The sequence below is a fragment of the Dendropsophus ebraccatus genome, chromosome 9 (genome assembly GCF_027789765.1).
Source record: "Dendropsophus ebraccatus isolate aDenEbr1 chromosome 9, aDenEbr1.pat, whole genome shotgun sequence".
NCBI classification, from domain to species: Eukaryota; Metazoa; Chordata; class Amphibia; order Anura; family Hylidae; genus Dendropsophus; species Dendropsophus ebraccatus.
In genome coordinates, this window is record NC_091462.1 from 121382188 (window position 1) to 121393365 (window position 11178).

The 11178-nt window shown below is 48.2% G+C and overlaps 1 protein-coding gene across 1 annotated transcript in view; it reads right to left on the reverse strand.

The window, feature by feature from the left end:
• SLC5A2 (solute carrier family 5 member 2) overlaps window positions 1-9601 on the reverse strand; it is a 196748-nt gene extending 187147 nt beyond the window's left edge. The window contains exon 1 of the mRNA XM_069984784.1: window positions 9544-9601. The gene's annotated coding sequence lies outside the window, so the exon portion shown is untranslated. The remainder of the gene's footprint in view (window positions 1-9543) is intronic.
• Window positions 9602-11178: the final 1577 nt, after the last annotated feature.

Sequence of the window (11178 nt, forward strand, 5' to 3'; positions counted from 1 at the left end):
TCATACCCCCCCCCCCCCCCCCCCCCCCCCGCTACACTAACATTCCCGTCCCTGCCAGATGTACAGGAGGGGAGGGGGAGGGGAAAGAGAGGCGCCCCATAGAGATGAATGGGAAAATCTCCTCACTGCACACAGGTGATATAATTAGCTGCAGCAGACACGGCAGTTGGAGCCTTAGCAACCAATAGGATTACTGCTTTCATTTTCACAGGGAGCAATGGTTGCTAGGGAAGCTGCCTCACAACATCCACAGTAATAACTGGTAGACCCCCTACTCCATCTATACAGTACAGGTATACAGGACCCCCTACTCCATCTATACAGTACATGTATACAGGACCCCCTACTCCAACTATACAGTACATGTATATACAGGGCCCCCTACTCCAACTATACAGTACATGTATACAGGACCCCCTACTCCATCTATACTGTACATGTATACAGGACCCCCTACTCCAACTATACAGTACATGTATATACAGGGCCCCCTACTCCAACTATACAGTACATGTATACAGGACCCCCTACTCCAACTATACAGTACATGTATACAGGACCCCCTACTCCATCTATACTGTACATGTATACAGGACCCCCTACTCCATCTATACAGTACATGTATACAGGACCCCCTACTCCATCTATACAGTACATGTATACAGGACCCCCTACTCCATCTATACAGTACATGTATATACAGGACCCCCTACTCCATCTATACAGTACATGTATACAGGACCCCCTACTCCATCTATACAGTACATGTATATACAGGACCCCCTACTCCATCTATACAGTACATGTATACAGGGCCCCCTACTCCATCTATACAGTACATGTATATACAGGACCCCCTACTCCATCTATACAGTACATGTATACAGGACCCCCTACTCCATCTATACAGTACATGTATACAGGACCTCTACTCCATCTATACAGTATATATATACAGGACCCCCTACTCCATCTATACAGTACATGTATATACAGGACCCCCTACTCCATCTATACAGTACATGTATATACAGGACCCCCTACTCCAACTATACAGTACATGTATATACAGGACCCCCTACTCCAACTATACATTACATGTATATACAGGGCCCCCTACTCCATCTATACAGTACATGTATATACAGGGCCCCCTACTCCATCTATACAGTACATGTATATACAGGGCCCCCTACTCCATCTATACAGTACATGTATATACAGGACCCCCTACTCCATCTATACAGTACAGGTATACGGGACCCCCTACTCCATCTATACAGTACAGGTATACAGGACCCTCTACTCCATCTATACAGTACATGTATATACAGGACCCCCTACTCCATCTATACAGTACAGGTATACAGGACCCCCTACTCCATCTATACAGTACATGTATATACAGGACCCCCTACTCCATCTATACAGTACATGTATATACAGGACCCCCTACTCCATCCATACAGTACATGTATATACAGGGCACAACAGGTATACCAAACTGTGACTGGGTAACACTGCCACACCAGACCTGACCAATACCACCATACTGTGACTGGATAACACTGCCATACCAGACCTGACCAATACCGCCATACTGTGACTGGATAACACTGCTGTACCAGACCAGACCAATACCGCCATACTGTGACTGGATAACACTGTCATACCAGACCTGACCAATACCGCCATACTGTGACTGGATAACACTGTCATACCAGACCTGACCAATACCGCCATACTGTGAATGGATAACACCGCCACACCAGACCTGACCAATACCACCAAACTGTGACTGGATAACACTGCCATACCAGACCTGACCAATATCGGCAAACTGTGACTGGGTAACACCGCCACACCAGACCTGACCAATATCGCCATACTGTGACTGGATAACACCATCATATCAGACCTGACCAGTACTGCCATACTGTGACTGGATAACACCGCTATACCAGACCTGACCAATACCACCCTACCGAGACTGGATAAAACCGCCACACCAGACCTGACCAATACCGCCATACTGTGACTGGATAACACCGCCATACCAGACATGACCAATACAGACACACTGTGACTAAATAACACTGCCATATGGGTAAATATAACCCTACAGGTATACAGGACACTACAGGTATACAGGACCCCAAAACTACACACTACAGGTGCACGGGACCTCCACAAAACTATATACTACAGGTATACAGGACCCAAAACTTTACACTACAGGTATAAAGGACCCCAACACTATACACTACAGGTATACAGGACCTCCACCAACTATATACTTCAGGTATACAGGACCTCCACCAACTATATACTACAGGTATACAGGACCCAAAACTATACACTACAGGTATACAGGACCCCAAAACTATACACTACAGGTATACAGGAACTCCACCAACTATATACTACAGGTATATAGGACCCCAACTTTAAACTACAGGTATACAGGACCTCAAAACTATACCCTACAGGTATACAAGACCTACACAAACTCTATAATACAGGTATACAGCACCTTCACTAACTCTATACTACAAGTATACAGGACCCCAAAGCTATATACTACAGGTATACAGGAACTCCACCAGCTATATACTACAGGTATTTAGGACTCCAAACTATACACTACAGGTATACAGGACCTCCACCAACTCTATACTATAGTTATACAGGACCCTCAAACTATTCACTACAGGTATACAGGACCACCGAACTATATACTACAGGTATACAAGACCTCCACCAATTATACACTACAGGTATCCAGGACCCTCAAACTATAAACTACAGGTATACAAGACCTCCACCAACTATACATTACAGGTATACAGCACCAACTATATAGTACAGGTATACAGGACCCCCGAACTATACAGTACAGGTATACAGGATCTTCACCAACTGTACACTGCAGGTATAAAGGACCTCCCTCAACTATACACTACAGGTATACAGCCCCCCCCCAACTACACACTACAGGTATACAGGACACCCCCAACTATACACTATAGGTATACAGCCCCCCCAACTATGCACTACAGATATGCGAGACCCCTAAAAACTATACATTGTGGGTATACAGAACCCCTCCAACTATGCACTACAGATATACACTAATTCCACTGATTAACTTAGATGAAACAATACCTTTAGCTTGGCCTCCTGGGCACCTTAGAACAAATCTAATTAACACACTGACACTTTATACCCGGGCAGCGCCGGGTACATCTTCTAGTCTATATCATAAAAATCAAAGTCTGTCTGTCTTTCCTTCTGTCTGTATGTCTGTCTGTCTGTCCGTCTGTCCTCTATAGACTTCCAAACGCCTGAATGGTTTGACCCCAAATTTGGCCCACAGATACATTGGGTGCCCGGGAAGGTTATTGCGAAGGTCCTGTCCCCGCCAGATGTACAGGAGGGGAGGGGAAAGAGAGGCGCCTCATAGAGATGAATGGGAAAATCTTCTCACTGCACACACAGGTGATATAATTAGCTGCAGCAGACACGGCAGTTGGAGCCTTAGCAACCAATAGGATTACTGCTTTCATTTTCACAGGGAGCAATGGTTGCTAGGGAAGCTGCCTCACAACATCCACAGTAATAACTGGTAGACTCCTACTCCATCTATACAGTACATGTATACAGGACCCCCTACTCCATCTATACAGTACAGGTATACAGGACCCCCTACTCCATCTATACAGTACATGTATATACAGGACCCCCTACTCCATCTATACAGTACATGTATATACAGGACCCCCTACTCCATCTATACAGTACATGTATACAGGACCCCCAACTCCATCTATACAGTACATGTATACAGGACCCCCTACTCCGTCTATACAGTACATGTATACAGGACCCCCTACTCCAACTATACAGTACATGTATACAGGACCCCCTACTCCATCTATACAGTACATGTATATACAGGACCCCCTACTCCATCTATACAGTACATGTATACAGGACCCCCTACTCCATTTATACAGTACATGTATACACAGGGCCCCCTACTCCATCTATACAGTACATGCATATACAGGACCCCCTACTCTATCTATACAGTACATGTATATACAGGACCCCCTACTCCATCTATACAGTACATGTATATACAGGGCCCCCTACTCCATCTATACAGTACATGTATATACAGGACCCCCTACTCTATCTATACAGTACATGTATATACAGGACCCCCTACTCCATCTATACAGTACATGTATATACAGGACCCCCTACTCCATCTATACAGGACATATATATATACAGGACCCCCTACTCCATCTATACAGTATATGTATACAGGGCCTCCTACTCCATCTATACAGTACATGTATATACAGGACCCCCTACTCCATCTATACAGTACATGTATATACAGGACCCCCTACTCCATCTATACAGTACATGTATATACAGGACCCCCTACTCGATCCATACAGTACATGTATATACAGGGCACAACAGATATACCAAACTGTGACTGGGTAACACTGCTACACCAGACCTGACCAATACCGCCATACTGTGCTGGATAACACTGTCATACCAGACCTGACCAATACCGCCATACTGTGACTGGATAACACTGCCAGACCTGACCAATACCGCCATACTGTGACTGGATAACACCGCCACACCAGACCTGACCAATACCGCCATACTGTGCTGGATAACACTGTCATACCAGACCAGACCAATACCGCCATACTGTGACTGGATAACACTGCCACACCAGACCTGACCAATACCGCCATACTGTGACTGGATAACACTGCCACACAAGACCTGACCAATACCGCCATACTGTGACTGGATAACACTGCCACACCAGACCTGACCAATACCGCCATACTGTGACTGGATAACACTGCCATACCAGACCTGACCAATACCGGCAAACTGTGAATGGGTAACACCGCCACACCAGTCCTGACCAATACCACCATACTGTGACTGGATAACACCATCATATCAGACCTGACCGATACTGCCATACTGTGACTGGATAACACTGCTATACCAGACCTGACCAATACCACCATAACGTGACTGGATAACACCGCCACACCAGACCTGACCAATACCGCCATACTGTGACTGGATAACACCCCCATACCAGACATGACCAATACCGACACACTGTGACTGAATAACACTGCCATACGGGTAAATACAACCCTGCAGGTATACAGGACACTACAGGTATACAGGACCCCAAAACTATACACTACAAGTGCACGGGACCTCCACAAAACTATATACTACAGGTATACAGGACCCTAAACTTTACACTACAGGTATACAGGACCCCAAAACTATATACTACAGGTATGCAGGACCTCCACCAACTATATACTTCAGGTATACAGGACCTCCACCAACTATATACTACAGGTATACAGGACCCCAAACTATACACTACAGGTATACAGGACCTCCACCAACTCTATACTATAGTTATACAGGACCCTCAAACTATTTACTACAGGTATACAGGACCCCCGAACTATATGCTACAGGTATACAAGACCTCCACCAATTATACCCTACAGGTATCCAGGACCCTCAAACTATAAACTACAGGTATACAAGACCTCCACCAACTATACATTACAGGTATACAGCACCAACTATATACTACAGGTATACAGGACCCCAAAACTATACAGTACAGGTATACAGGACCTTCACCAACTGTACACTGCAGGTATACAGGACCTCCCTCAACTATGCACTATAGGTATACAGCCCCCCAACTATGCACTACAGATATGCGAGACCCCTAAAAACTATACATTGTGGGTATACAGAGCCCCTCCAACTATGCACTACAGGTATACACTAATTCCACTGATTAACTCAGATGAAACAATACCTTTAGCTTGGCCTCCTGGGCACCTTAGAACAAATCTAATTAACACACTGACACTTTATACCCGGGCAGCGCCGGGTACATTTTCTAGTATTCACTAAGAATGCTAAGTTACAGAAACGCACTGAAACCGCATACTTCATTCAGACCTCCTGGATTCAGCGTCCCAAGTCGCTGGATCCAGTACGCCTCCTTTTGCAACAACCTAGTCCTAATCTGCATTTCGTTCTCACCTTCTACCTCTTCTAATACCATCCATCGTAAATCGCTAACCTGATGCCGATGTTCCGCGAAGTGACGCGCAACTCCAGTTTCTCCAAAGTTATTTTCAGGTACAGTACCTTTGTTCAATATACATTTCCTGATCGCAGACTTATGTTCTCCTTGTCTTATCTTAATCATCCTGGATGTTTGGCCCACATAGGCAAATCCACATGGACACTTAAGGAGGTAAATAACCTGTTTGGAACTGCAGGAAAACCAACCTTTAATGTCAATGGCATACCCTCTCTTCGGGTGGTTAACTGTGTTATCCTTAACCCCTTAGCGACCCATGACGTATCTGATACGTCATGGTGCCGCTCGGGGTGTTCAGAGTGGGGTCCCGCGGGGCAGTGCCTCTATTAGCCGGTGCGGGTCCCGTTGCCGTGCCGGCTAATTAAGCCTCTAAGTGCAGCTGTCAAACCTGACAGCTGCACTTAGAGGCTTCAGACCTCACGTCCCTGGTGTCTAGTGGGACGGATCTCCCCCCGTGATGCGATTGCGGGGGGGAGATCCTTCTTTTGCCCGTGCCGGGCCTCAGCGTCGGAATGACGCTGATCCCGGCTCGGCAATAGATTGCTATGGCCTGCAGCAGGCCATAGTAATCTATGACCGATCTACTGTGTATATACACAGCATTGATCTCTATGAGAGATCAGTGCTGTCTATATACTAGTCCCCCAGGGGGATCAGTGCTGTGTATATACAAGTCCCCCAGGGGGATCAGTGCTGTGTATATAGAAGTCCCCCAGGGGGATCAGTGCTGTGTATATACAAGTCCCCCAGGGGGATCAGTGCTGTGTATATACAAGTCCCCCAGGGGGATCAGTGCTGTGTATATACAAGTCCCCCAGGGGGATCAGTGCTGTGTATATAGGAGCCCCCAGGGGGATCAGTGCTGTGTATATACAAGTCCCCCAGGGGGATCAGTGCTGTGTATATAGAAGTCCCCCAGGGGGATCAGTGCTGTGTATATACAAGTCCCCCAGGGGGATCAGTGCTGTGTATATACAAGTCCCCCAGGGGGGCTTCTAGTTACAGTAATAAAAAATCCCCTCCCCTAATAAAAGTCTGAATCACCCCCCTTTTCCCATTTTATAAATATAAATTAATAAATAAAAATAAATAAACATATTTAGTATCGCCGCGTGCGTAATCGCCCGAACTATTAATTAATCACATTCCTGATCTCACACGGTAAACGGCGTCAGCGCAAAAAAATTCCAAAGTGCAAAATTGCGCATTTTTGGTCGCATCAAATCCAGAACAAAAATGTAATAAAAAACAATCAAAAAGTCGTATATGCGCAATCAAGGTACCGATAGAAAGATCACATCATGGCGCAAAAAATGACACCTGACACAGCCACATAGACCAAAGGATAAAAGCGCTATAAGCCGGGGAATGGAGCGGTTTTAAGGAACGTATATTTGTTAACAATGGTTTGAATTTTTTACAGGCCATCAGATACAATATAAGTTATACATGTTATATATCGTTTTAATCGTAACGACTTGAGGAACATGCATAACAAGTCAGTTTTACCATAGGACGGACGGCGTAAATGCAAAACTCCCCGAAATCAAAACAAATTCGTTTTTTTTTTTCAATTTGACAGCGCAAATGATTTTTTTCCGGTTTCGCAGCATATGTTATGGAAAAATAATGCCGGTCATTGCAAAGTACAATTGGTTTTGCAAAAAATAAGCGCTCATATATGTCTCTAGGTGAAAAAATGCAAGCGCTGTTGACTTTTAAACTTAAAATGGAATAAGCAAAAGCGCAAAAACGAAAATAGGCTTTGACCTTAAGGGGTTAATGATAGAATTACAATGTTGACACTTGTGGCACGGAAACGTACCCTTCTTTGCGGTTCTCAAAAACCTTTGTCTACCTATCCTCCTCTTTCTAATATCAGCCCTCTCTTGACTGTCACGAAAATAGTGCACATTATTTGGACGTTGAACTGTCTAGAGGCAGAATAAAATTGCCACCACGTTGTTTTCTAAATCAACTGATAATAATAATATTTTTTTTTTTGTTAATATAGCGCCAACAGATTCTGCAGCACTTTACAATTCTGGGGGTACATACATAGACAAAAAATAGAAATTACAGAGAGATACATATAATTATCCATACATGAGGAGTGAGGTCCCTGCTCGCATGCATGAGCTTATACACTATCAGGAGGGAGGGGGGGGGGGGTGCAAAACAAAATGGCAGAGGGGCAAAGTGCTTCATTGTTCTTATGGTCCGGCCATCATTATAAATAAGGCAGTGCAGGTAAGGGGGGTGAACCTGTCACCAGCCAATGCCTGCATGCACAGGTCTAAGTGCTTAAATGCTTGGTGTGTGTGTTTGTGTGTGTGTGTGGTGGAGGTAGGTGTGTGTGTGGCTGTGTGTGCGTGGTGGAGGTAGGTGTGTGTGGGGGGGGGGAGGTTGAGGGTAGTAGTCAAAATTAGGGAACCTGGTAAGCCTGCTTGAATAGATGAGTATTGAGGGCCCGTTTAAAGCTTTGTGTATTGGAGGTGAGTCTGACAGTCTTGGGTAATGGATTCCATAGAACTGGTGCAGCTCGGGTGACGTCCTGGAGACGGGAGTGAGAGGTGCGGATCAAGGTGGATGTTAATCGTAAGTCATTAGAGGAGCGTAAGGTACGGGTAGGACGGTAGACAGAGATGAGGGAGGAGATATAGGGAGGTGCAGCACTGTGGAGAGCCTTGTGGGTGAGCAGGAGGACTTTGTATTGTATCCTGTGTTTAGTAAGGAGCCAATGTAGTGACTGGCACAGGGGGGAGGCATCAGTATAGTGACTGGCACAGGGGGGGAGGCATCGGTATAGTGACTGGCACAGGGGGGAGGCATCGGTATAGTGACTGGCACAGGGGGGGAGGCATCGGTATAGTGACTGGCACAGGGGGGAGGCAGCGGTATAGTGACTGGCACAGGGGGGGAGGCATCGGTATAGTGACTGGCACAGGGGGGAGGCATCGGTATAGTGACTGGCACAGGGGGGAGGCATCGGTATAGTGACTGGCACAGGGGGGAGGCATGGGTGTAGCGGCTGGACATGGAGATGAGCCTGGCCGCTGTATTGAGAATAGACTGGACTGGAACTGATAAAAACAATACATTATTAAGAAGTAGTTGTCATGCGCCCCAAACATTTAAAGGGATTCCAAAAGGACAGTTCATACGAGCTAGAAGAATTTGTAGCACAGAAGAGTATCATAAAAATAAAGAGAGAATTATCAATAAATTTGAAGAAAGAGTGTACAAGAAAGAAGAACTAGATAGAACAGGAGAAGAAGTGGGGAAACTATCTAGAGAAGAAGTGATGAGAGGACAAAGAGAACCGTACGCCGATGACGTACCGGTACGCCGGCCCTTTAAACAGTATCAGCAGCCATCTTCATGTGTCACATAGGGGGCAATTTCCCTGCCCCCCGTGACGACGATCGCTGTGATTGGCAGATGACTTTTCATCTGCCAATCACAGCGATTTGCTGTATTTCCGGGACCGGACCCCGGCACAGAGCTGTGATTGGTGCTGTCCGAGACAGCACCAACCACAGCAGTGCCTGGGCATCACCTGCCCTTAGATCCGGCCCCCCGATCGCCCGTGATTGGCCGGCTGCCGGCAGCCGGCCAATTACGGGCAATCTACACTACTACCCCCATCATCACCTTCTCTGCTTGCTAAGAATGTGCAGCAGAGAAGGTGATGATGGGGATGGCGAGTCCTGAGCCCGGCGCCCAGCGCGGTCCTGGAGTTTCTCCCTGTTACCGGAGGGGGAGGCAGCTCGGGGGGAGGAGGCACCCGGCACACTCCAGGACCGCATCGGGTGCTTCCTCCTTCCCCTGTGCTGCATGCCTCCCCCAATCCCCCTCCACAACCCCCCCCCCCCCCCCCCCCCCCGGATACCTCCTCCTCGGATACCTCCTCCTCCTCCAATGTCCTCTGCCAGCTCCCCCCTGTCCAGCTCCAGACTCCCCCCCCCCCTGTCCAGCTCCAGGCTCCCCCCTCCCTGTCCAGGCAGCCCCCCCCCCTGTCCTGCCGGCACCCCCCCTGTCCTGCCAGCCCCCCCTGTCTTGCCAGCACCCCCCCTGTCCTGCAAGCCCCCCCTGTCCTGCCAGCACCCCCTACTCTGTCCTGCCAGCACCCCCTTAGTCCTGCCACCCCCGCCGTACTGCCAGCCCCCCTCCGTCCTGACACCCCCCTCAGTCCTGTCAGCCCCCCCTCAGTCCTGCCACCCCCCTCCGTACTGTCAACCCCCTACCGTCCTGCCACCCCCCCTCCATCCTGCCAGCCCCCCTCAGTCCTTCCAGCCCAGTCCGTACTGTCAGCCCCCCCTCCGTCCTGCCAGCCCCCCTCTGTCCTGCCAGCCCACCCCCCCTCTTTCCTGCCACCCCCTCCTCTTACCCTCTCCCCTCCATCCTGCCATCCTCTCCTCTTATCCTCTCTCCTCCATCCTGCTGCCCCTCTTACCCTCTCCGCTGCCACCCTCTCCTCTTACCCTCACTGCTTTCCCCTCCGTCCTGCCGCCCCTCTCCCCTCCCCTGCCACCCTCTCCTCTTACCCTCTTCGCTGCCACCCTCCCCTCTTAAAAAACACACGAATAAAATGTAAAAACAGTACATAAAACACTAACACTTACACACCCCTCTAAGGATGCCTTCACACACACCGGATCCGCAGGGGATTTCACGCTGCAGATTCGCAGCGAAATCCGCTGCGGATCCAGCGCCAGTGCATCCCTATGAGAATAAATACACGCAGCAGGAATGACATCCCGCTGCGTGTATGTAAGTTAACCCCCCGATGGCCGGAGCATACATCACCTCCTCCCCACTCTGGTTTGCTTCGGGGGTTCTCAGCAGGACATCCCGCTCAGCCAATCAGTGGCTGCGGCGGGGCAGCTCACTGATTGGCTGCGCGGGAGGAGCAGATGCCGGGAGCCCCGAAGCAAGCCGGAGCGGGGAGGAGGCAAAGTAAGCTCCGGCCAGCG